We start from the raw sequence: 23,650 nt of genomic DNA, 5'->3' as shown, positions 1-23,650 counted from the left end.
GTGTACATGTAGATTCCGGGGGGGGGGGGGGTTTGCTGCAAAAGTGGGGTTTTACATTCTATTAGAGTTCCATCATCTACATGTGGCCAAATTGATTTGTTATTCACTCGGACCATGTATCATCTCATTTCTACAAAAATATTTCTGGGCAAGTTTCTGTTAGGGCCCATAGCTTTGCCCTTATTTGCCCACATGTGACCAAGAAAAGAAAGAAAGAAATAGAACATCAGTTATGAATTTTTACTCTGTAAATATATTTGGAATATGCACATCTTTGATTTCAACCTTTTGCCTACTAGCAATTGGGATTGGTTCAACTGTTCATCCCAAAATGGCACTTGCCATGAAAATCACACCAATTGAGTCACACATCCACTTAATGATTGACTTGATGTATAGAGTTAAAAGAAACAGATCATTTGGCAGAGGCCAGAAATAAAATAGTTATATTGGCGTAACCCACCCAACTCTAAAAAATATCCCCAGCCCTATGTTTTTTTTTTCCTTTGTACGTTTATCAGTATTATCAATAATACATGTCCCGCTGGCTTTGAGATCAAAATTAATATACAGAAGTGCTGTAGACAGAAATGTGACTTTGAACAGCCCCTCTTTAATTGGCATGATGGTCTGTTATTTGAGGCAGTGCATGAGATATCTCAGGCTGGGGTGCGTGGGTAACTAGTTTATCAAACTTAACCTGCCTTCTGTGAGTATGTTTGGACATGTATGTGCATGTACCTGTATGAGTGTGAGTGTTGAGATGTATGAATGTAAATAGTGGTATCATATATGCGGATATGGCAGAAAAAAACACTGTGTTACCTACTATACATGTTAATGACCCATTACTCTGATAAAGGAAAAAAAAAAAAGAAAGTCTCATAAGTGAAAAGTTGAGTATTCTTTCGAATTCCAGTCAGTTATAGTAAGGTGAGAAACATCCAATTATATTAGATAGCCAAGACAGATAGCCAAGCGCGATTGGTTCATAGCACGTCACGTGATATGATCGAAATCAGTGTATTTTCCCAGCCGGTCCAACTTCGATGAATATATTGACCAGCCGGTCCATGAAAATATTTTTCTACGTGTATTGTGCCCTCTTGTGAATTAGATGTTATCAATTAAATGGAAATGGCATATGTGGGACTAAAGTAGCGATCATTTGCAATCAATCGACACTCGGGTGGACCGCGGAATTTAAGTGAATCCGACGACGACGAAGTAGGACTAGGAGCCTAGGCTACTACTACGATTTAGGTTTAACGTTAGGCCTTTTTCAGTTACTAAAAACGGAGCCTAGATTTGTGTATACAGGAAGAACCGTTGTTTTTGAGGTTCTTGGGATTTCTTTAACAATTTCTGGATATGTAGTGTATTTGTGAGTGGAGCCAACGTAACTTAGATTAGCACTATAGCAGATAGGGACTGAAGCTTAACTTAGGCTTAGCTTAGCCTTAAACTTAACGTTAGGCCTAGAGCCTGAACATTAGTTTTTAATCTTTTGGTTCTGGATTTGGTCTAACGTCGAAGATTTATGGTGATGTCTGATGAGCAATGAGGAATAAGATCAGTTTGTGGATGATAAAATTGGGTAAGTAGATCTAGATCTAACGTTAGGCCTAACGTAAGTTAGATCTAAGTTAGATCTAGACCTCTAGGGCTAGGCCTAGGTCTAACTTTTTAACATGTTAAATCCACATGTATCATCTAGATCTAGGCCTAGGCTAGAGTCTAAATTTATAAGTTAGAGAAATCTGACATTGAATCCTGCTAACGACAAGGTAAGTTAATCAGAAACATTAGTTAGATTTGGTCCTGGACATGGTTCGACAACAGAAAGATCAGGACCACTACCAACTGTACAGCCGCAATCTAGTCTGACATGGACTAACAGATCTAGATCTAGAGAGACTCTAGTCATGTTTTTATCTCATCCTAAAGTAAGATCAGAATCTGCACCTGATCATGGCTCTGCCTTGGGACCTGGACGGACTCTAACTTAGATCTTGGCCTAAACAAACTTGATATTTATTAGAAAAGGGTCATTCACTGTACCTTACGTTAGACTAATGTTACTCATACCTGTTCAATCAGTCACTGTAAAAATCATAAACAAGTCTTGATCTACTGCATGCATCGTAGACCTAACTTTAGATCTATCTTCATCATTCAAGGCTTTCTAATATAACAGATAATGACTGATGGGGTGTGTAAAAAAACAATCCTTGCACCGCCTAAAAGATTTATATTTTCCCTCGTGATCATATTTTCCCTCAATGCTGTGCGCTTCAGGAAAATATAACCCCTAAGGAAAATATAAATCCGAAAAGTCCAAAATATGTTTATATTACACACCACATCAGTCAATATCTGTATAATGTCACATTATGCGACTCAAAATGAAAAGAAGCAAAATTTCTTTATGCATGACTGTATCCAGTATTGTAAATATAAAATGTAGAATTTGAAGTCTATATGCACCTTAAAGGGGAATAAAATCTTTTGAACAAATAGGCTTGTGTCGAAACAGAAAATTCAAAGAATAAGAGCAAAGAAAGTTTGAGAAAAATCGGACAAATAATGAGAAAGTTATGAGCATTTGAATATTGCAATCACTAATACTATGGAGATCCTCCCATTGGCAATGCGACAAGGATGTGTGATGTCACGTGTGAACAACTTTCCCTTTGATGGACTATAAAATACCCCCAAAATGTATCTTTTTCCTTTTTCTTATGGTGATAGAAACTCTTTATCCATGATGTACTTTAAAAAAATCTGTATTACATACCCTCCTATAGAAAGAACACATGATCTACTGATAGATGTGATACAAAGTGAAATGTATACTAAAGTAATGGGGAGAGTTGTTCACAAGTGACATCACACATCTTTGTCGCATTGCCAATGTGAGGATCTCCATAGCATTAGTGATCGCAATATTAAAATGCTCATAACTTTCTCATTATTTGTCCGATTTTTCTCAAACTTTCGTTGATCTTTTTCTTTGATTTTTCTTTTTTCACACAAGCAGTCTTGTTCCAAAGGTTTCATTCTCCTTTAAATTGAATTCAGATCCTGATGCTATGATGACATAACATGTCTTTCCAACTATGGATGTGATAATGACAAAGCATACCTTGTATGTGACCTACCACCCAAAAACCACCAATAAATCGCCAGCCGTTTCATAAAGCTTTTGATAAGTTGTTGATAAGTTAAGAGCTGTTGATAAGTTAAGTTAAGAGCGACTCTAAGAATGACTGGTGAACCTTTCTTACGTGCTTAAAGGGGAATCCAGCCTTGGCCATAAAATGTTGTGTTGGGAAGGAGAAAAATAAATTAAACAGAATGGTGAAAGCTTGAAAGAAATCGGACAAGCAATAAGAAAGTTATAGCTGCTTTAAAATTGAGATCACTAATACTATGTAGATTCAAATTGGCAAATGAGTAAGTAAATTATGACAAGGGGTAAGGACAACTTTCCAATAGGCCATGTACTTTATTATCAGGGATTTGTGGTTTTCTCCTAAGTACCCATTCCCCTGGGGCAGTAATCTAAATATAGCCCAGGTAGTATATTGTTTTATGTCCTCGTGAAAGAAAAATACAATTTGAAATAAAACATTTGGGAAAAATGACATTTTAGCCATAATATGTATTGGAGTACATGGAAGAGTAGTCCTTGCCTTACATCACTATGACATCCCATATGCGGCCAATTTCAAGTCTCCATGGATATAGTGATTACCAATATTTACAACTTTTAAAAATTCTTAACTTTCTTGTTGTTTGTCCAATATTGTTCAAACTTTCACCTGTCAACTTGTCTGATTTTTCTTTTCCTTATAAAAACAAGTTTTTATTTGGGTTGGATTCCCCTTTAAACCATCGCCAATGAATATACCATTGTCCAAAATAAAGCAGGGGTGTGAGAGTTCAGAATTTTTATCTGATGTCAGATTTTTTTTTTTTTTCCAGCTTAATTTCAGCTTATTTTTGGCCTTCCTCTGTACAAAAAGTATGGGGGCTCTTTCTATTTCAGACTTTTTCAACACTCTTCAGCTTTTTTCAGATCTTTTTATTTTTGACCACTCACACCCCTGATAAAGGATCACCAGTCATTCCTAAAGTCTCTCTCAACTTACAAACAGCTTTATGAAACACCCACCTGGTAAGGTTCTCTGTAAATAGCCAAAATAATAATTTAGTCTCCAAAAACCAAAAATTTAAAAAATGTCTTATCTGAAAGAGCAATTCTTCTTCTTCATACTGTGAGAATTTGAAGTCGTGAAGTTGACTAAAAGAAAAGATACAAGAGTTTCTTGGACACTACTTTTTTGGACTGCTAGGAAGTATTCTCATGCTTGAGTGAACCCCAAACTTCAAACCTTGTTTTCTCCTTATTTTTTTAGCTCTTGCTGAATTTCCTCTGCATTCAATCAAGTACTTGTAATGGTTATTGTTGGTCAATTTTAACAAATTATATATCATTTTAAAGCTTAGGAAATGAATTTTCAAGCTCAATTAAAAATCTCAGTATTCATTTTGGTCGGCTTATTGTTGGTTTTGGGGTGGCAGGTCACATGTGATGCGATATGTTCATGACAAATTTCCTTAAATCACACTGTGATGTATTCTCACAGTCATGGTTTATTTAACACTAGGCTAACTAAATGTTATGCAGTGTTAGTTGTCTACTCAATCACTATGTAAAAACTATTCTGATCCTTTGGCAAAATGTTGTCCAAAGATTGATTGTGTTTGTGAGATGAGAAGAATATGAGAATATACTTTTTTTTTGGTGGGTGGGGGGGGGGGGGCCCTGTCTTTAAAACGAATGTTGAAGAAGTTATTAATAATAGAACTAAATTTCTTGTTTAGTCTGGAGCTAAACCTAGGTTTGATTATCAGAATACTGCCCTCTATGATTGATTGTGCAAATTATTCATAGAAGGATATGATAAGAAGTAATAAAGATGTGAACTTTGGATATGAACTGACTTTGATCTACTTACATACATGTAGATTTCTTTTGCTGAGATAATCTGTGACTCTGTGACCCAACCCGCTGTGACCCAACTGAGCGTCCGTCTCACAACCGGGAGGTCGGGGTTCAAACCCCGGCCGCGTCAGACCAAAAGACGTTAAAAGATGGGAGTTGCTGCTACCCTGTTTGGCATTCAACAATTAAAGGGATATAGCCTCGTCGATCTGGCGCTGCACAGCGGCTGCCGGGCCCACGATCAATTGGGCAAAGCAGAATTTCGGAGTATTTCATGTTTATTTCGAACAATGAAATATGGATTTTGATTTTGACACTTTCAAGGGCTTGGTACTCTGATCAGACTGAAATTTGGGTGATTGCGCTTGTTGAAGGGTATTTCCCTTCAGATACATGAGTCTTTGATCGTATTAGAATCAAAATGATTTTAAAATACTTAAATTTAAGAGAAATTGGTTCTTCTTCTGATTCATGTGGCATTATGGTTCGTTATATCTTTTTTTTTGCAATTTATTGCCTTATTATTATTTATGCAATTGGTGGGTTTGTTTGTTGTTGCTGCATTATACATTTAAAAAAATACCAAACTTAAAGAAAGACAACATTTTACATTATTTGAATTATAGCACTAATGACTTTATTGAAATAAGTTTAAACTTCAGGCAGGGCTCCACACTAACCCTTTTTTTGTACTGGTCCAACCTATTCATGTCGGACCAGTAGATACCCAGTTTTTCCATTTTTTACTGGTCCGAACCTAAAATCTACTGGTCCCCAAAATAAAGAAAACATTAAAAAAAGGCGTGAGTTTATTTTGCTGTCCTTTCTTGTTACCCCCCCCCAAAAAAAAAATGAAGGAATGAAAGACAAAAAGAAAGCAAGACAAAAAGAAACAAAGGAAGAAATAATAAAAGAAAGGAAGGAAGAACAAATAAAAGGTAAAGAAAGGATAGATGTGAAGGAAGGAAAAAAGAAAGAAAGAAAGAAAGAACAAAAGAAAAAAAGGAAAGAAAGAAAAAACAAGACAGAAAGTAATGAAAAAGGAAAGAAGCAATAAAATAAGAAAGAAAGGGTATAAGGAAAGATGGAAAGAAGGAAAAAAGATAGAAAGAAAGAAAGAAAGAAAGGAAGAAAAAGGGTAAAGAAAGGATAAATGTGAAGGAAGGAAAAAAAGAAAGAACTGAAGAGGGAAAGGAAGGAAGGAAAGAAAGAACAAAAATAAGAAAGAAAGAACAAAAGAAAAAGAAGAAATAAAGGAATGAAGGAAAGAAAGAAAGAAGGAAAGAAATGAAGCAAGCAATATAGAAAGAAAGAACAAGACAGAAAGAAGCAATAAAAAAGAAAGAAAGGGTAAAAGGAGAGATGGAAAGAAGGAAAAAAGAAAGAAAGTATTGAAAGAAGGAAGAAATAAAGAAAGGTAAAATGATAGATAGAAGGAAAGAAGGAAGGAAGCAAGCAAGCAATAGAAAAAAGAAAGAAAATGTAAAATAGATGAAAGTAAGAAAAAAAAAAGACTGAAAGACAAAGAAAGGAAGGAATGAGGGGAAAAAAGAACGAAAGAAGAAAGGAAAGGAAGCAAGCAGTAAAAAAAAAAAAATGTAAAAGGATAGATGGAATGAAGGGAAAAAAGAAAGAACAGAAAGGAAGGAATGAATGAAAGAAAGAGAGAAAGGGCTGAAAGAAGGAAGAAATAAAAAACAAGAAATGGTAAAGAAAGGATGGATGGAATGAAGAAAGAAACAAAGAATGAAGGAAAGAAAGGGTAAAAAGAAGGAAAGGAAGAAAGAAAGAAGAGATAAATATAGGATGGATGGACTCAAGAATAAAAGAAAGAATTAAAGAAATCAAAAAAGAAAGAGAAAAAGAAATAGAGAAAAATGTTAAAAGGACAGAAAGAATGAAAGAACGAAAGACAAAGAATAATTAAAAAAGAAAGACAGTAACAAAAAAAATTAAAGAAAGATTGAAAAGAAAGAAGGAAAGAAAGATAGAAAGAAAACAGAGGAAGAAAGCTAAAACTATCATAAATAAATTATCAGTTTCTTTTTGGCTCAATTAAGATATAGCTACGAAAGAAACCAAGTGTATCAACACACACACAAATGCATATGTGGGGCTATCATGTATTCAGACGATATCACTCGAAACCCGATCTCTTTGAACTAAAACAGAAGTGAAAATTTCTCCTTTTACTGCTTACAAATGACAGTTACCCCAATTTTTTGGAAATATGGACATTATAAGAGCTTTTCATTAGTGTGAAATGTGAATTTTGACCGTTCTGTGAGAGATTTCTGCCAGAGGTTTGCCAAGCTTCGCCAAGCTTCGTTCGTGCAGCCAGTAGAAAATTCACCATGTGGGCTGTGTGGCTGGCTAGCCATATGTACACTGTATGTTACCCTAGTAAAAATTGCATGCGATTCATTCTGTGTGTATTCTGTGTGTGAATGACCAAATTTAACGGGAGGAAAATGGTTCGCAATTTGAGTCATGGAATATTTTTTATGTTTATGTTGGACTAGTGAATTTGACCATTTCTGGAAAAGTTACTGGCCCAACAATGGTTTTTATTACTGTTTATGTCGGACCCATAAATCTTGCTATTTTTGGAAAAATTACCGGCCCGACAATGATATTTTCTTACTGGTCTTGTCGGACCAGTAAATCTTGCTATTTCTGAAAATCTACCGGCCCGACAGTGATTTTTACCGGTCTGGGACCGTCGGACCGGCGCTAGTGTCGAGCCCTGCTTCAGGTGATAAAACAAGTGTACAGTAATGTGAGAAAGTTTGGTTGTTTATTTGGATGTGTATGCCTTCTGTGATGTTTTGTGTGGATAATATTCTCTCCCCTTATCCCAAAATATTAAACTTAAAAAAAAAAAAGATTTTGCTGGAGTACCTGTCAAACGTGTGAGCATGCATGAAAAGAGTACTCCAGGCTGAAAAATGTCTTTTATGTAAAAAGAGTAAACCTAAAAGAGTAAAAATAGCAAAATGCTGAAAGTTTCATCAAAATCTGATGAAAAATAAAAGAGTTAGTCAATTTTGAAGTTGACTACATGTTTGCATTAGCAGGGCTTATGATGCCATGTTCCCTCTCTCCCTTTTCTTATTCTGTTACTTGAAATCATAGTTATTTCATATTTTCATTTGTGTGTGCAAAGCAAGTATAACTTGTAACAAGTTTCAGCTATGATTATCACACATATGGCATCAGTACTGTAGTCATCCTATTTATATATTCCTGGAGGACAAAATTCATGGGCGTACAGATGAAGGGGGATGGCTTTTTCACGACTAAGGAAAAAAAAGAGAAAAGGAAAGGAAAGAAAAGGAAAGGGACAAGGGTGAAATGTATTTTTTTATGAATATTATGTCAAAATCTATCACAAACTTGGATTTTTAAAATAAAAATGTCGAAATTTTTGCTCGCTGGCAAATTCTTATTAATTTTATGTGATACACCATATCGCACCCCTTCAACATTTTTGACTCATTACGCCACTGACACAATTTGAATATAATTTTGTATGATAAAATACAAAAGAATAAGTGAGGTGTGAAATCATCATCTTCTTCATTGCATACGTTGTAAGTATCCATAAAGCCATTGTTTTACTAAAGTCACTTTTTACAAATCACTGTATAGTTTTAATGCCAAAAATATAAATTTCAATTTACAGTTGGTGCACATCATCATATTTTGTTTTGTTATAGTTTGAATTATTTACTTCCTTTTCAAGTATGAGGAACTATTTGATTACATTATCAATTTAAAATTTAGTTCATTGATTTTGTAGACAGAAAACACTTAAATATTGTTTTAAAACTGTTTTATTGGAAAAGTTGGTAAATTGTGAAAAGAGGGGAGTTAACTTTTTTCATTTATCCTTCATCCCCATATCGTATCTTACACTGTATACACGCTGCATAACTTTAGATAAACAGTGAGTTGAGAAGAGATCTCTAGGATTCTATATGCACATGTAATGAGCACTAGGTGCCCTGGTTACGTTCTGTTCGAATTACAGCACCACGCTTTTTGACGTTTGTACTGAACATGCTTCTCTGATCAACATTTTACTTTTTGAAATACTTTTTATTGTTTTTTTTCCTGGTATATCTTTTTTGTGTAATATGATAATCGATGTGACATACTATTTTACCTATTATTTCGTCATTTTGAATATTGTACTTTGCCTTTGTTTATACTGCACACTGGATTTTTCAGTCTTTGGACTGTTTTGCCAGTTTTTCTTGATTGAATAAATACTATACTACTACTACTTCTACTACTACTACTACTACTACTTCTACTACTACTACTTCTAATACTAATACTACTACTACAACTACTACTATTACTACTACTACTACTACTACTACTACTACTACTACTACTACTACTACTACTACTACTACTACTACTACTACTACTGCTGATACTACTACTACTGCTACTACTCCTACTACTACTACTACTACTACTACTACTACTACTACTACTACTTCTAATACTACTACTACTACTACTACTACTACTACTACTACTTCTAATACTACTACTACTACTACTACTACTACTACTACTACTACTACTACTACTACTACTACTACTTCTAATACTATTACTACTAATACTACTAGTACTACTACTTCTAATACTACTACTACTACTTCTAATACTACTACTACTACTACTACTACTACTACTACTACTACTACTACTACTACTACTACTACAACTACTTCTAATACTACTACTACTACTACTACTACTACTACTACTACTACTACTACTACTACTACTACTTAGGCCTACTACTACTACTACTACTACTTCTAATACTACTACTTCTACTACTACTACTACTACTACTACTACTACTACTACTACTACTACTACTACTACTACTACTACTACTACTACTACTTCTAATACTACTACTTCTACTACTACTACTAGAATCAAGACGTTTTGTTTTGTGGCCTTCTCACTCAGATATACAAAAATCATCATCTTCGATGATTAAAACACATATGAATATTTTAACGGGTGTTCTAAGGGAACACTTATGTTTTGAATTATGTGCAAATTGCACATTAAAAGAGACAGAGAGTGGAGTAATTGCAAAGGAGAGGCTATTATTTCAATTTTTTGTGAATTTAAGTAATATTATTTTTGTATGGTTTTATTGAACGATCCATCAGACTTGCAGAGACTTGTGCATCTTATGTTCAAAGATATTTTAATATGGTCTCTTCGGCATTCCATTATTTACACATGGAATTGGAAATTAGATCAACCATCTTTTTTAGGCAGATAAAAGAGAAGGGAGAACTGTGTAGGCGAAAACTGTGTTTCTGTATGGGAATTAGGGCAGAAGATTAGTGTAAAATTGATCAATTAAAGTGGATAATTGGGTTGCAGTCATACTCCTCCAGACCTTTCATGTCCTGTCATTTTTGTGGATGGAATGCTAATTGATCGTTAGATGAGAAGGCAAGAAGGAGAAAATACATTTATGAAAAGAACTAGATGTTGCAGATTAAAAATGAAAAAATGCATATATAGTTAAGGATAAATTTTATCTACTCATTGGATACGTACATGTTCATTTTATATTGAGAAAGAGAGAGAGAGAGCATGCAGGATAAAAGTTGAAGAGGGATCTATTATAACAATAACAACGCGCCTCGGAATAGAATATTTGTAGATAGATGGCGCTATATAAATGCCTATTATTATTATTATTATTATTATTAAGAGATAGATAGAGAGAAAGAGGGATGGAGAGAGACAGAGAGTGTAGAAAATAGATACTGGCCTAAATAGACCTAAATGTAGAGTGAAAGAAAGAAAGATACATATAAGGAGAGAAAGGGAGAGTGAGAGACAGATTGATAGAGAAAGAATATTACAAAGAAACTGATGCATGTTTTGATTCATCCAGGAAGAAATCCAAATAATGAAGAGAAAATGAATCTGTTTATCTGGACTTACTGTTATTGAAACAGAGAACAGATTTATTTTCTCTTCTCAATATTACAAAACTATGGTAACTGATTTGAAAAATTTATTACATTTCAAATTGAAATGTAATAAAAATATCAGGGGAATGATTACAATGTACAATATGTGTTATGACAGAATTAATATTTAAATCCCTGATTAAAAAAAAAAAACGAATAAGAAGGACCATATCAAAGACATTTTTAGGAAAATGTATTTAGGGATTGAACTTTGACAGTACACATCCTTTCAATTTTGACAATGCAAATCTGTTTAAATCTCCTTGGTCGATGTCAGCTAGTTGTATGAGTCTCTCACTTGTCCGTCTTTAAAGCGATGAAAAATAGATCCCACTTCTTGTTTCCACAAAAAAAATAAAGCAAATTTACACAAACCATGAGATGCAAATGAAAAGCATGGAATGAAAATGAAATGACATCGGCATTGCATTGGGGAAGATTATACAGCAGAAAGCAAGTACTTATACTACATCAATAGCTCTCTGGTCCCCCCTTGAGAACCATTATGCATATTAAATTGACAAGTGCATAAAAAATGCACCTCATTTGAATTGCATGGGAGCCGGCGCTGTAATGTGTCAGGAGTAAGTTATACGGACTTGCCAGTTTCCATTACTCCCTATGTATAATTGATTACATTTGCATGACAAGCCTATGATGAGGGTCATCAATTTTTCATGAATTTTTTTGCACAATAATTGCTCTCCGCCTTGCAGTCGGGTGGAAAATTGCATATTTCAGACATTATTGATTCGTCAATTTTGCATTCAAGTGTTTCTTTGCCGCTCCAAAGATGCATTCATTAAGAGTTGGGTGAAGGTTTTTGGCAGCCGAGGTATTTATTACAAGGTGAATTTTAGCACATGGTGTCAGGAGTTTGTTATTAGGTTTCATCACCTTTTCGATTGCACACTAACCAGAGTCATTTTTCATGCCTTCCGTAGTCTTTGCAAACAGGCCAACTGTAGAAACTAGTGGGGTATACCTTTTACGTTTTTCGTTTGTTGGCCATGGTGGTGGAAGTGATTAATAGCTGGTGTAAAAAGATGCACATGTAATCATGGTGTATTGATAGGGGTCTTATGTCCCGGGGGGGGGGGGGCAGTCAAATATATTGCTTTACACATGGGTGACCCAATTATTCCCAAACACCCCCTAAACAAGTTTTTCTCTCTGTGCAAAATAACCCCCGTAAAACAGTTTTTTGCGCGCTTCATTTACACATTTTGGCCCCTTAACAAGTTGTCGCCAGAATGTGACCCCTCACAAGTTTTCCCCAGAATATGACCCCTAAACAAGTTTTCCCATTTCCCAGGCCCGTTCCCAGGGTCATTGCTTACAATCGGGAAGAACCTGAACACTTTTCAGAAATGAGGAGGAAAAAGCCCCGGGGAATTAGCTTGGGGAAAAAACATACCCTAAACACTTTTGGCTAGTCTTTAAAAAAAACTTTGGAAAGAAAACATACAATGACCCCGCGATTGACCATTGACCAGTTTTTCAAAACCACCCTTTTTGGAAAATCTGTATTTTTGATACCTTTAATGAGTGCACGTGCGGCCCAAGTCCAAAACTGAAAAAACACCCCTTTAAACACTTTTTTTTTTGTCACTCATGTGTACCGCAATATATTTGACTGCCCCCCCCCCCCCCCCCGGTCATACATGAATGTATAGAGTTCCTCCTGAATATATTTACATACTGTTTTCATATTCTATTATTTACATGTATTTCAAAATTGAAATGTACCTACAAGTAGTAGTTCATTGTAGTCTGTACATGTATATACTTTGATGTACAGTAATTGTAGCGTAATCTTTGAAATATAAGAGTATGAGATAATATTGAATAGATACAGGGACAGAGTATAGACATTGTTGTTGTACATGTATATGTAACCGATATAATTTTGAAATGATTTTTTTCTTGTTTGATATAAAATCCTTATCAAGAACTTTCAGGAAATCATACAACTTGAATGCTGACTAGTTGTTACCTAGATATAATTCAAAATGCAAAGTTGAGCTAATATTATAAATAGTCTCTGATTCTTGCAGGTACATTAATTTTTTCATCTAATTTCTGATATTTTTACTATATACGACTACATGGGTACACTTCGTAATTCCGAAACACGTGAATTGCCTATACCTCGATGTTCGTTAATCCGAAAACGTAAAAGGGTTCGTTAATCCGAACATTTGTGGCGTTATTCCGAAGGTTCGATAATCCGAAAACGAAATAAGGTTCGATGTTCCGAAGGTTCGTTAGTCCGAAAACGAAATACGGTTCGTTGTTCCGAAGGTTCTTTAATCCGAAAACGAAACAAGGTTCGTTGTTCCGAAGGTTCGTTAGTCCGTAAAAGAAATAAGGTTCGTTAATCATTACGTTTTCGGACTAACGAACCTTCGGAATTACGAACCTCATTTGGTTTTCGGACTAACGAACCTTCGGAATTACGAACCTCACTTTGTTTTCGGACTAACGAACCTTCGGAATTACGAACCTCATTTCGTTTTCGGACTTACGAACCTTCGGAATTACGAACCTTCGGAAATACGAACCTTCGGAAATACGAACCTTCGGAATATCTGAACCTTCGGAATTACGAAGCTTCGGAATTACGAATGTATGCAGACTACATGTATCCTTTCTTTATTTTGTCTTATAACAATAAGTTTAAAGGCCTTGCAAACATTTTTTAGGGGGTTGGGGATGAGGGAGAGTAGTCCTGGCCTTAAACTATCTCAGAATTTGCCAGAATTCGTAAAGAGATATTATCCTAGATATTTAGGCAAACATTGCCAGATTTTGTTCCTTAATCCTGCAATTATGTACAGGTATTGATTTTGCATAAATTCCAAGGTTTAAAAAAATAATATAGATTGAATTTCTGAACATACATGTAAAAGAAAGCTGCCAAGTCCATTTTACACAGTAAATATAACGTTTAAAACTTTTATGCAACACTTTTTGATATATGAACTTTACAGTATTTTTTAGATGTTAAAACAACCAATGTTTAATTCATTGAGGATTGAATATGAAAAATTAAACTTTGTTGTTTGAGATTTTGAACATTAGAGTGTTAAACAACTACCGGTACATGTACTGTAAAGTTCATATAATAACAGTACTGTTTAAAACATAAAACCTGCTGATAATAAATACCCCCCCTGATGCATGAACATTCATTGCCTCAATGCAAGTGTGTAATTGAAAACGGTTTCCCTAATTTCTCATTAAAATCTCTCGGAGAGGTGAAAATTAGATTGGGCACTCCTGTTGAAATGCATGACAAAAATATGTGACTGTCAAGAGCATTGCATGTTGCAGTGGAGACGACAAATAAATTGATCTTGAGAATAATTTAATGTGCTATCGCAGGAGGGCTGTAGTTTATGTCTCATCCAATACTCGGGTGCCAAATTGGTCAAATCAGTGGTAGCTCAAGGTGTGAATTAATGAGCCTTCCACCCGGCACGGGTGATCATCAAGGGGGTTAGGCTGATTAGAGTGGCACGATCTCCGACCCCCCGGGGTGACGCTGGAATTGGCGGGCTGCTTAAATTGGCTGACGAGCTGGAAAATTCGACATGAATTAGTAATGTAGTGCGCTCCAGAGAGGGATGATGCAAAAAAGACAGATTGATCTGTTGGTGCATGTACTTGGAAGAGAGGAAGTGTAATGGTGGATAGTAGGGAGCGGAATGAGTAGACCAAAAATAGTGAGGAGCGGAGAAAGAGAGAGAGAAAAGAAGAAGATATATTATACAGATTGATCTGTTGGTACATGTAATAGGAAGAGAGGCAGAAAGTTAGACTGATAGATATGTAGTAATGAGCAGATTGAGTAGACAAGAAACAGAGAGAGAAAGATGGAGGAGAAAAGACAGATTAATGTGGAAAGAGTGAAAGAAAATTGAAACGATACAGTGTAGATAGTAAAGGAGCAAAATAATTAGGTGAAAAGGAGAAAGAGAGGAAGCGAGACAGATTACTTGAAAGAGTGGGGAAAAATTAGAATAATAGATAGATACTGAGGAGCAGAATGAGTAGATGAGAAATGGAAAAAGGAGAGAAAGGGAGAGAGAGACAAATTGATCTATTGGTACATGTAGTAGAAGAAGAAGAGGAGTAAAAATTATTTGGATGGATAGACAGAATGGGCAGATTAGAAGGTGGAGAGAACGCGCCAATGGGGCGGGGAATAGAGAATGAATGTTATCAAGAAAATCAAAAGAAATGTTCAGATTAATAAATCTTAATAGACACAGAAATCTTTGCAAACAAAGAGGAACAATCAAAGTGAGTTACATTTTTTCTCTCTTTTCTTTTATTCATCCCCCAATAGAATGGAACTTTCAGCATCTCAAATTTCAGTGAGTTTGGAGTAAGGGGCGTGGCTGGTATCATCCCTTCCCCACAGGCCTGCCATCTGGGAGTAGGAGCGGTCCAAGACAGATTTGTACCTGATGAAGATGCTGAAGAAGGGTGAGCCTTACATTTGTATTTTATTTTGGTTCTGTTTGGTTTAGTCTACCTTAAACATACATTATTTCTGCTAAGTATGATATTTGCCTCATTTTAGATTATTGAAAAAAACTATTAAAATCCATTAAAATTCTAGAAAAAATTTGATGCTCATTTCTCAATTCTTGCCATTCCACTGATTTGTGAAGCCATGAATTTATATTGTAACAATATTTATTACTTGAAACATAACATGGATAGAAATTTGTATTGATGTTTAAAAAAAATTTACTCGTCTTGAACACAGCTTAGTCTATTTTTGTTATGATGTTGAGTATTGGAGGTAACTGTTTCATAGTGATTATAAAAAGGGTGTCTCTTAATAATATGTTTGCTAAAAAGTAAATGGCATTGCCTAAAGTAAAACTCAATTCTTCAATCTCCAAGCTTTGTCAATTAAAGGTCAAAGCAACCCCAGAAAATGTTGATTTGAATAAATATAGAAAAATCAAACAAACATAACGCTGAAAATTTCATCACAATCGGATGTAAAATAAAAAAAATATGGCATTTTGAAGTTTCTCTTATTTTTAAAAAAACAGTGATGTGCACAACTCAGTGACATACAAATGGGTCAGTCGATGATGTCCATCACTCACAGTTTCTTTTGTTTTTTATTGTTTGAATTGTACAATATTTCAGTTTTTTATAGATTTGACAATAAGAACCAACTTGACTGAACCATTTAGTATTAAACAATGCTAATTCCACTTGTTCAGGGAGGAATTATTCGTTGTTTCCCTTGATGATGAGGAGAAAATTAGAATATTTCATATAAAGAAATACAAAAGAAATAGTGAGTGGATGACGACATAGGTCTCCCCATTTGCATACCGACCAGGTTGTGCATACAACTGCTTTGTGAAATTAAGCGAAACTATATTAAAAATATCATAACTTTTTTATTTTGCATCCGATTTTGATGAAATTTTGTGTTATGCTTGTTGGATTTTTCTCTTTTTATTCAAATCAACTTTTTGTTGGGGGTGGACTTGTCCTTTAACCATTTCTTTAATTTCTCTTTTGAACCTTTGCAGATACCGTCCAGCTTCCATTCTGACAGTAACCCTTGTATGTGATCACAGAGTGGTGGACGGTGCAGTGGGCGCTCAATGGCTACAGCAATTCAAGAGATATATGGAGCAGCCAGAATCCATGCTTCTCTAGTTTATAATCAATCACAACATTGAATGAGAAATAGAAGGGCGTTTCAGAAGGAACTTTTTCTACCTTCATCAAGGAGGCTTATACCTCATTCCCACTGTCGCGCGATCCGTTAAGAACGCCACAGTTGGTTTTTTGTAGCTGTTCGCCAAAAAGTTTAAACCGTTCAAAAGTTTTCTGCTGTCAATTGCCACAACTGAATTGATGTGATCTTGATATGGTCATTGTGGTTATCCACGATTAAGACCACGGTTTAAATTGTGACGCAAAGCGTGACAGTGAGAACTAGGTATTTGGTACCTTGTCAAAGAGCCTTTCACGTGGGAATTCCGCAAGCGGCCTTTCTCATAGTTCATCATAGCCATAACAATGAAGAAAACAGGAAAGCTGTTATGAAAAGAAACATGGTGCATTTGTAGCGGGTCTTCCTGGTAAGAGACGTGACACAGATTTTTGACAAGGTACCTTAAACTCCTAGATTTGGAGAAGGTCAGATAATTCCTCAGATTCCAAAGCAATAAATGGAGGTGCATGCTGGGATAGCTAGAGCTTGGTCAGTCTTCACGGTTTAAAGATACATCTTAGTCCTGGGTCCCGTAACACAAAGGTTAGCGATAAATAACCCGTTTGATTTCACGATTGATTGTACATTTTAGTCAATGGAATCAATCATAGAAATTGTTCTACGATCATTGCTAAGCTTTGTTTTACAGGCCACTAGTTGTGAATTTTGAAAAATGGTGGAAACCCTTTCAAAGTGTTTATGAAATAACTGGGTCTGGTTTCATAAAGAATTGTTGTAATAACAAATGCACAATTCTATAACAAGTTCTCTTATCACCCAGTCAGTTCGAAAAAGCATTTCATTAGTTTAAAACTGTTATTGCAGATTTGTTATTATGATACTGATTGAATTCAGTCTGTGGTGTGTGCTAGAAAGCATTGGAATCAACCAAATAATAACGAGTAAAACCCAATTATTCTGAGAATCACATGTCTTGCACAAGGCACAGATGAGCATGTATCGGACCACAACAAAATAGCCGGCTGTTGCAGCTCCTATTTGTTAAATATTTTAGGGCGTTTGAATAGCAATCTTTTGCAAAGGACCTTCATTTCATGATATCATTTCTGAAATATCATGAAATGAATTTGAAAACTCACAATAAATGATTATTCTTGTGTTTCTTCCACCTTCTCTACAATTTTTTTTACTTTTAGATTAAAGGGGCATCAGTTTTCATGGGGAATTCATTACTATTTGCTGACTGCAGACTTTGCAAAAAGCATATGAAACACCTCTGACAGAGGCATTTTTCGGGGAAAGCAAGAAATTCTTCAACCAAGCCTGATTTAATTTTTTTTTCACAACCGTTGGGCAACCGTCAGGCCAGGTAAAGTGCGATAATGGCTTTAACGTAAAGGCATTTTACAGTGGCGTTACATAACATCTTACATAACATCTGCTCATTTATAAATCTCTATCATCCATGGTTTGGACCATGTGTGATTTATATCCGAATGGTGTCAAATTACCCATGAAAACAGATGTCAATCCCCCTTTAATACGCCTTACTTGCCAACTGAGACCACACAAAACAGATTGGTTCGAATTCACTAATTCTTAAATCTTCCACCTAGGATTTATAATACTACGCACTCACTAAATATGATCAAATTGTGTATTTTTTTAGGACTGCAGTGACTGCACATGGGTAATTTGCACTTATTTGTCCTTATTACACATAATGTTACATTGGGCTTTGAGTAATTTGGAAAGTCCATCATTATTACCCAACTTGTGCTTAAAATAATAGGACAGGGTTTTGTTCCCCGTTTTAGTCCTAGCGTAATCCCTTTCTTTTTAAATTCAGGTCATTCAGTCTATAAAACTCAGTTTTATCTGACATATTATATAAGTAGAGAGCTTCCAGACCATTTGAAAAGAGAGACTTGTGAACCCTTTAATGTGTTAATTTCCCCCATTTGATTCTTTGACTTTGCAATGGAAATCTTTTTGAGCAGGCGTGATATTCTCCCGTTTAAAATCGGACTCCAATTTTTTTTCCAGATTTTTTATCCCCTTTTTTTTTCATTTTTTCTTTTAAACATGAAATCCTGTGCCTAAAAATTATCATACTGTTTTTTTTTTTTACTGCTGATAAAATGATAAAACTATCATGCAGACTCACCTTGAAAAGTCACTTTCAATTTCTTTACTATGCAAGAGCTTGTAACCCCGACCGCGGTGCCTCGGACTTCAGCGGTGACTTAGCGACCCTTGGCTATTTTTCAGATTTTTTTTCATAGGGGAATATATTATGCCTGTATAATTTTATCATTATTTGTGATATGAATCCTAATCAAATGATTGGCTGAAATCTATCTCATACAGTCATTTATATTTTTGCTATTGACTGGTACCAATGACTAGTGCTATTGGCTGGTCTTGGTTTTGAGACAAGGCATGAATGTCAGCACAGAGGATTATCCTTTTTTTTGGGGGGGGGGGGCACTTATTGTTGCATCTCCCCCGAAAACTAAATCTCTGCACTGACGTCTATGAGATAATGATGGTTTATCATATAACAAGGATCCAAATCACTCTCTTATAAAACAAATAATACACAGTATTTTTGCTTGGGCATCAGAATAATTACACATGTTTGTTACCTTTGAAACAAACTGTCCAAACGCCGAGCCATAGGTGTGATTGCACTTTTCCAAATGAACCTCGTGTGTGCATAATTCTTACTATTGCCCTCATTGGTGTGTATTATTGTTTGAAGGAAATTTACAGGAAAAAGATCCATCAGATTTAACATTGGTGCCATATGTAAACAATTTGTCAATTGCAAAGTGTGTCTATCCAATCAAATGGCTTGATTTCTGTAGCTAACAACAGGAGGCTCCTTGGATTGCTGACAAGTTTTATGGAATGTACTTGCCCCATTATTGCAGTATCGAGCTGGGGGCTCTTTCATAGAGCTGTTCGTAAGTTAAGAGTGACTTGAAGAACGTCTGGTGATCCCTTCCTGTGGTAAATGATATTCACCATTAATTGTTCATTGGAGATGGTTTAGCGGATAAGAAAGGTTCACCAGTCCTTGTTATAGTCGCTTCCAACTTAAGAACAGCTTTATGAAACACTCACCTGGTGGGTGTTTGATAAAGCTGTTCGTAAAGTAAAACCGACTAAGAACGACTGGTGATCCTTTCTTGTGGTAAATGGTATATTCATTGGCGATGGGTTAGCGCGTAAGAAATGTTCATCAGTCGTTATTATAGTCACTTTTAACTTAGAACAGCTTTATGAAACACTCACCTGGTATATTCTCAGCACTGAAAATGATAACACTATTCAAAATGCCATCTAGTACCCTTCTATTTCTCAGTCATTGTACTTTTTTCAAACCCAAGTAGCATTCTGCCTTTTTATTAAAACAAAGGGAAACATACATTTGTGTGTATACCTACACTAGTGCATGTGGTCTAGTGTGCTAAGAATAAATGATGAATGTATTTACCTGCATGTACCAACAATTTTTTTGTGTGTGAAAAAAAAATCATTATTTTGCAGTTCGAGGTTATCGTGTGACCCATACATATATTTCCCTGAGGTAATATTTATTTTGCCTTTACAGGTGGGAGAATGTCTGATTAAAATCTCTTTGGATTAAAGATATATAAATTCAACTTCGATGATATTCGTCTACGAAAGAGCGAATAACACATGCAACTGGTCTGAGTAATCGTTTGAACTTTGGATGATTATTTGATCCTTGGAAGGTCAATTTATGCAGACTTAATTGGGTTTAGAAGGTTGATTTACTTTATATTGATATGCATGCACAGAATTGCTTTATATTGCCTGTATTCTTCATTTCATTTATTGTATTCATTCTGTATTTCATTTATTGGGCTTCATATGAAGTGATGATTATGGAGAAACTTATGCAATATTGAGTACATATTGATTTGTGTTTGTGCAGGTATCATGGACATATCATATCCAAAATGAGAATATTATGAGCAATGAAATTCACCTTTGTGAATAACAGGGGTTGTCACTGTGGGTCCATGGGCCCAATCTTGTGCACTTCAACCATTTACAAGAACACCTTCAAAAATTATTCTGAAATTTACAAAAATGAAGATAAGGTTACTTTCAGAATACCTCCCCAGAATTATTACTAAAACTAAATTTCATATGTACGAAAGCTGTGCAAAGGTGGTAGAGTTATCTCCCCACACCACTGCAGATTGATATTTGCCGCCATCTATTGCTCAAAAACTCACCATGCATCTGTCAGGAATTTTCCAAAGCTCTTTATGGTCATGTTCTTAAAAGTTTGCTCCCGATAAAAGTTCATGAAGTTTATTGCCAATTTTATTTTTCAGCGAATCAAGAATTGCATGGGCTTTCTAACAATTTTTTTCATTGATTTTGACATTTTTTAAAGACCATGCAATAACTACAGGGAAAGATTTCTAGAATAATTTTTTAGAATAATAAAATCTGGTACAATTATATAATTCATTACTCAAGCAGATTTACTCTTAGCAATATTGGTATTTATCTGTATATTTGTTTTTATGATGAAGAAAAATAATAACAGGGTGGATAGTAGTACTGGATAGTCATGAGGATACATTTGTTGATTTACTTTTGTAAAGGTTTTGGTGCTTTTTAATCATTCTTGGTACATTAGATAGCACCACCATCCCATGAAAAAGGTAGAATGCTTCTTGGGTTTTTTTTAGAGATATATTATATCATAGTTATCCCTTGGTACTTATTGTGCAGGGGAAGTGCATATATATGCATTACCTATTTGTCGAGAGAAGTAACATTCTCCTTGCTCTGATGAAAATTTGACATCAAATCTTATTTCATTATATCTTTCTGTGAAGTCTTACGAAACTTTGAAAGTTGTGAACGGGATCTTGTGACTGGAAGAGGCCTGGTGTAGTGGTTCTGGCTCTCACCTTGCAATCAGAGGGTCATGGGTTTGAATCCCACCCTGGCCAAGCATCCTTTTGCAAGGCACTTTGCCTCTCTCCACCCAGGTGTTAAATGGGTACCTGGTAGGATTTGAAAGTCGGAGCTTGTCCAGTTTGTGCTGCTCAACGGCGACTAGCTGGGATACTCCCAAGGGAATGACTTATTGAATCTGATGACTTGGGTGATTATAATTCTATAAGCGATTAGATACATACAATGTATGTCTATTTGCATTATAATAACCCGATTATTGTTATTAGAGATTGAGGGTAATCACAATTGAATGGAGATAGATAGGGAGTTTTTGAAATTGAATTCAGAGTTTTTATTAATTATTATATGTATACATGTGTGTTTTGAGTATTATGAATTATGAATAGTCTTGAAGACTTGGTTGGGATTCCACTTCCACATATCGCATGAGGATGCTTTTAATGCTCTGGTAAAAGAGTAGAAAGTAAATCATGATGATCATGAAAATTGAGGTTAATGGAAGTCAACGAAATAAATCTTTACCAACTGACACATTTTAAAAGCCATCATGCTGTTTTCAATACGTGTCTGAAATGGAGTATTTCTGTATAGCATGCATCTTTTTGTACAGGGACACTGAGAGTTGAGTGAGTGCATTAAAATCCATGTTTTTCAGTACATTTTGAAGTTGCGATCATTGAAACAGAAATTGGCAAATCTATGATGTCCCTATGAATATGTCATGAATATGGGCGTGTCACTTATTCATTTGGGTGTGTGTGTGTGGGTGGGAGGTGCGTGTGTGTTGGTGTCATATGCATGTAGTTCAAATGGAGAAAAGCTCTTGTTTGTGACGTGGATTCGTCATAATGTGACCTTCTTGTGTTATCCGTTAGAATGAATTTGAGATGTAGGCACCCTTTTTCAAATTTTATTGGGCATACCAATTGATCGGTTATTCTGCAACTTAGGATAATCTGCATGAATACATTGGGCGTTCATTTTACATGTTTAGCCAACATAAAACACTCGAAACAGATGCAACACCTGAAATTCCTTTTTTTTACACGCTGCCCATTTGAATGTATATTTATATTGATAATTATATTGTGATGAGTTATCCGAGAAAGTGATTAATTACCGACGATCAGCTGACGAAAAATGAAACGATTGAAAACTTTATGATGGCAACAATCAGCTGATGAAAAATGAAACGAGAATTCAAAACTGTAATCATTGTAATAGCAGTCATTAATCTCCGACTCATATAGCCCCATCATTTTGTTATTCATGAAATTCATGAAACTGCAATAACAGCGGAATAGTAATTATCGCATTGTTATTCTAACCGCTGTATCACCCCCTATAACCCATTTCTTTTTTTTAATAGATGTGTTCAAACAATGAAAATGTCACGACGATCATCGTCCTCTCGAAAAGTACACAATAAGGTCATATCCAATAGCATGTTTCCTGACATCGCTGTTGCTATGGCAACTGTATATAAACACAACCTGTGATGTGAACGACGTGCAGTGTGTTTACTATCTGTCATGTTTGTGTTTCTGAAACGGTTCTGCATCCTATAGCACAATGTAAACAGACCACCCAATCCTAAGTGGCGTAATGACTTGTGTCATCGGATCAGTTTACACTACAGCAAAACCTTTAATACAGAGTTGAAGTCGTAAGACAATTTTGGAGAATGCTGTGACAAGAGAGACAAAGACATCAGTAGCTTAATGCGCCAATTTTGGGGGGAACAGACATGGCGTATGGGTATATGGGAAACATTATTTTCTAAAAAGGCAGTGAGGAAACAAAGCCAACGAACAAAAATGCGACCATTTCAAAACCAAGGTCTAATTTTCTGAAAGATTTTCAGAAAATAATACATCACCCGCTTTCCCTTTCCCCCTTTTTTTTCTT

General features: G+C 35.4%; 2 long non-coding RNA genes across 2 annotated transcripts; one reads left to right on the top strand and one right to left on the bottom strand.

Moving 5' to 3' along the window:
- Positions 1-6,948: 6,948 nt before the first annotated feature.
- LOC135154993 (uncharacterized) lies at positions 6,949-22,271 on the top strand. The gene is made up of 3 exons (XR_010294349.1): positions 6,949-7,766; positions 15,401-15,540; positions 16,617-22,271. It is a non-coding gene; the product is annotated as an uncharacterized LOC135154993 (long non-coding RNA).
- Positions 13,538-13,680, bottom strand: LOC135155720 (uncharacterized). Its single transcript, XR_010294908.1, has 2 exons — positions 13,644-13,680; positions 13,538-13,610 (listed from the first exon to the last, which is right to left on the bottom strand). It is a non-coding gene; the product is annotated as an uncharacterized LOC135155720 (long non-coding RNA).
- Positions 22,272-23,650: the final 1,379 nt, after the last annotated feature.

The sequence above is a fragment of the Lytechinus pictus genome, chromosome 1, assembly GCF_037042905.1.
Source record: "Lytechinus pictus isolate F3 Inbred chromosome 1, Lp3.0, whole genome shotgun sequence".
NCBI classification, from domain to species: Eukaryota; Metazoa; Echinodermata; class Echinoidea; order Temnopleuroida; family Toxopneustidae; genus Lytechinus; species Lytechinus pictus.
The sequence above is the reverse complement of the archived record's forward strand: the minus strand, read 5'-3'. Positions and strand labels throughout refer to the sequence as shown.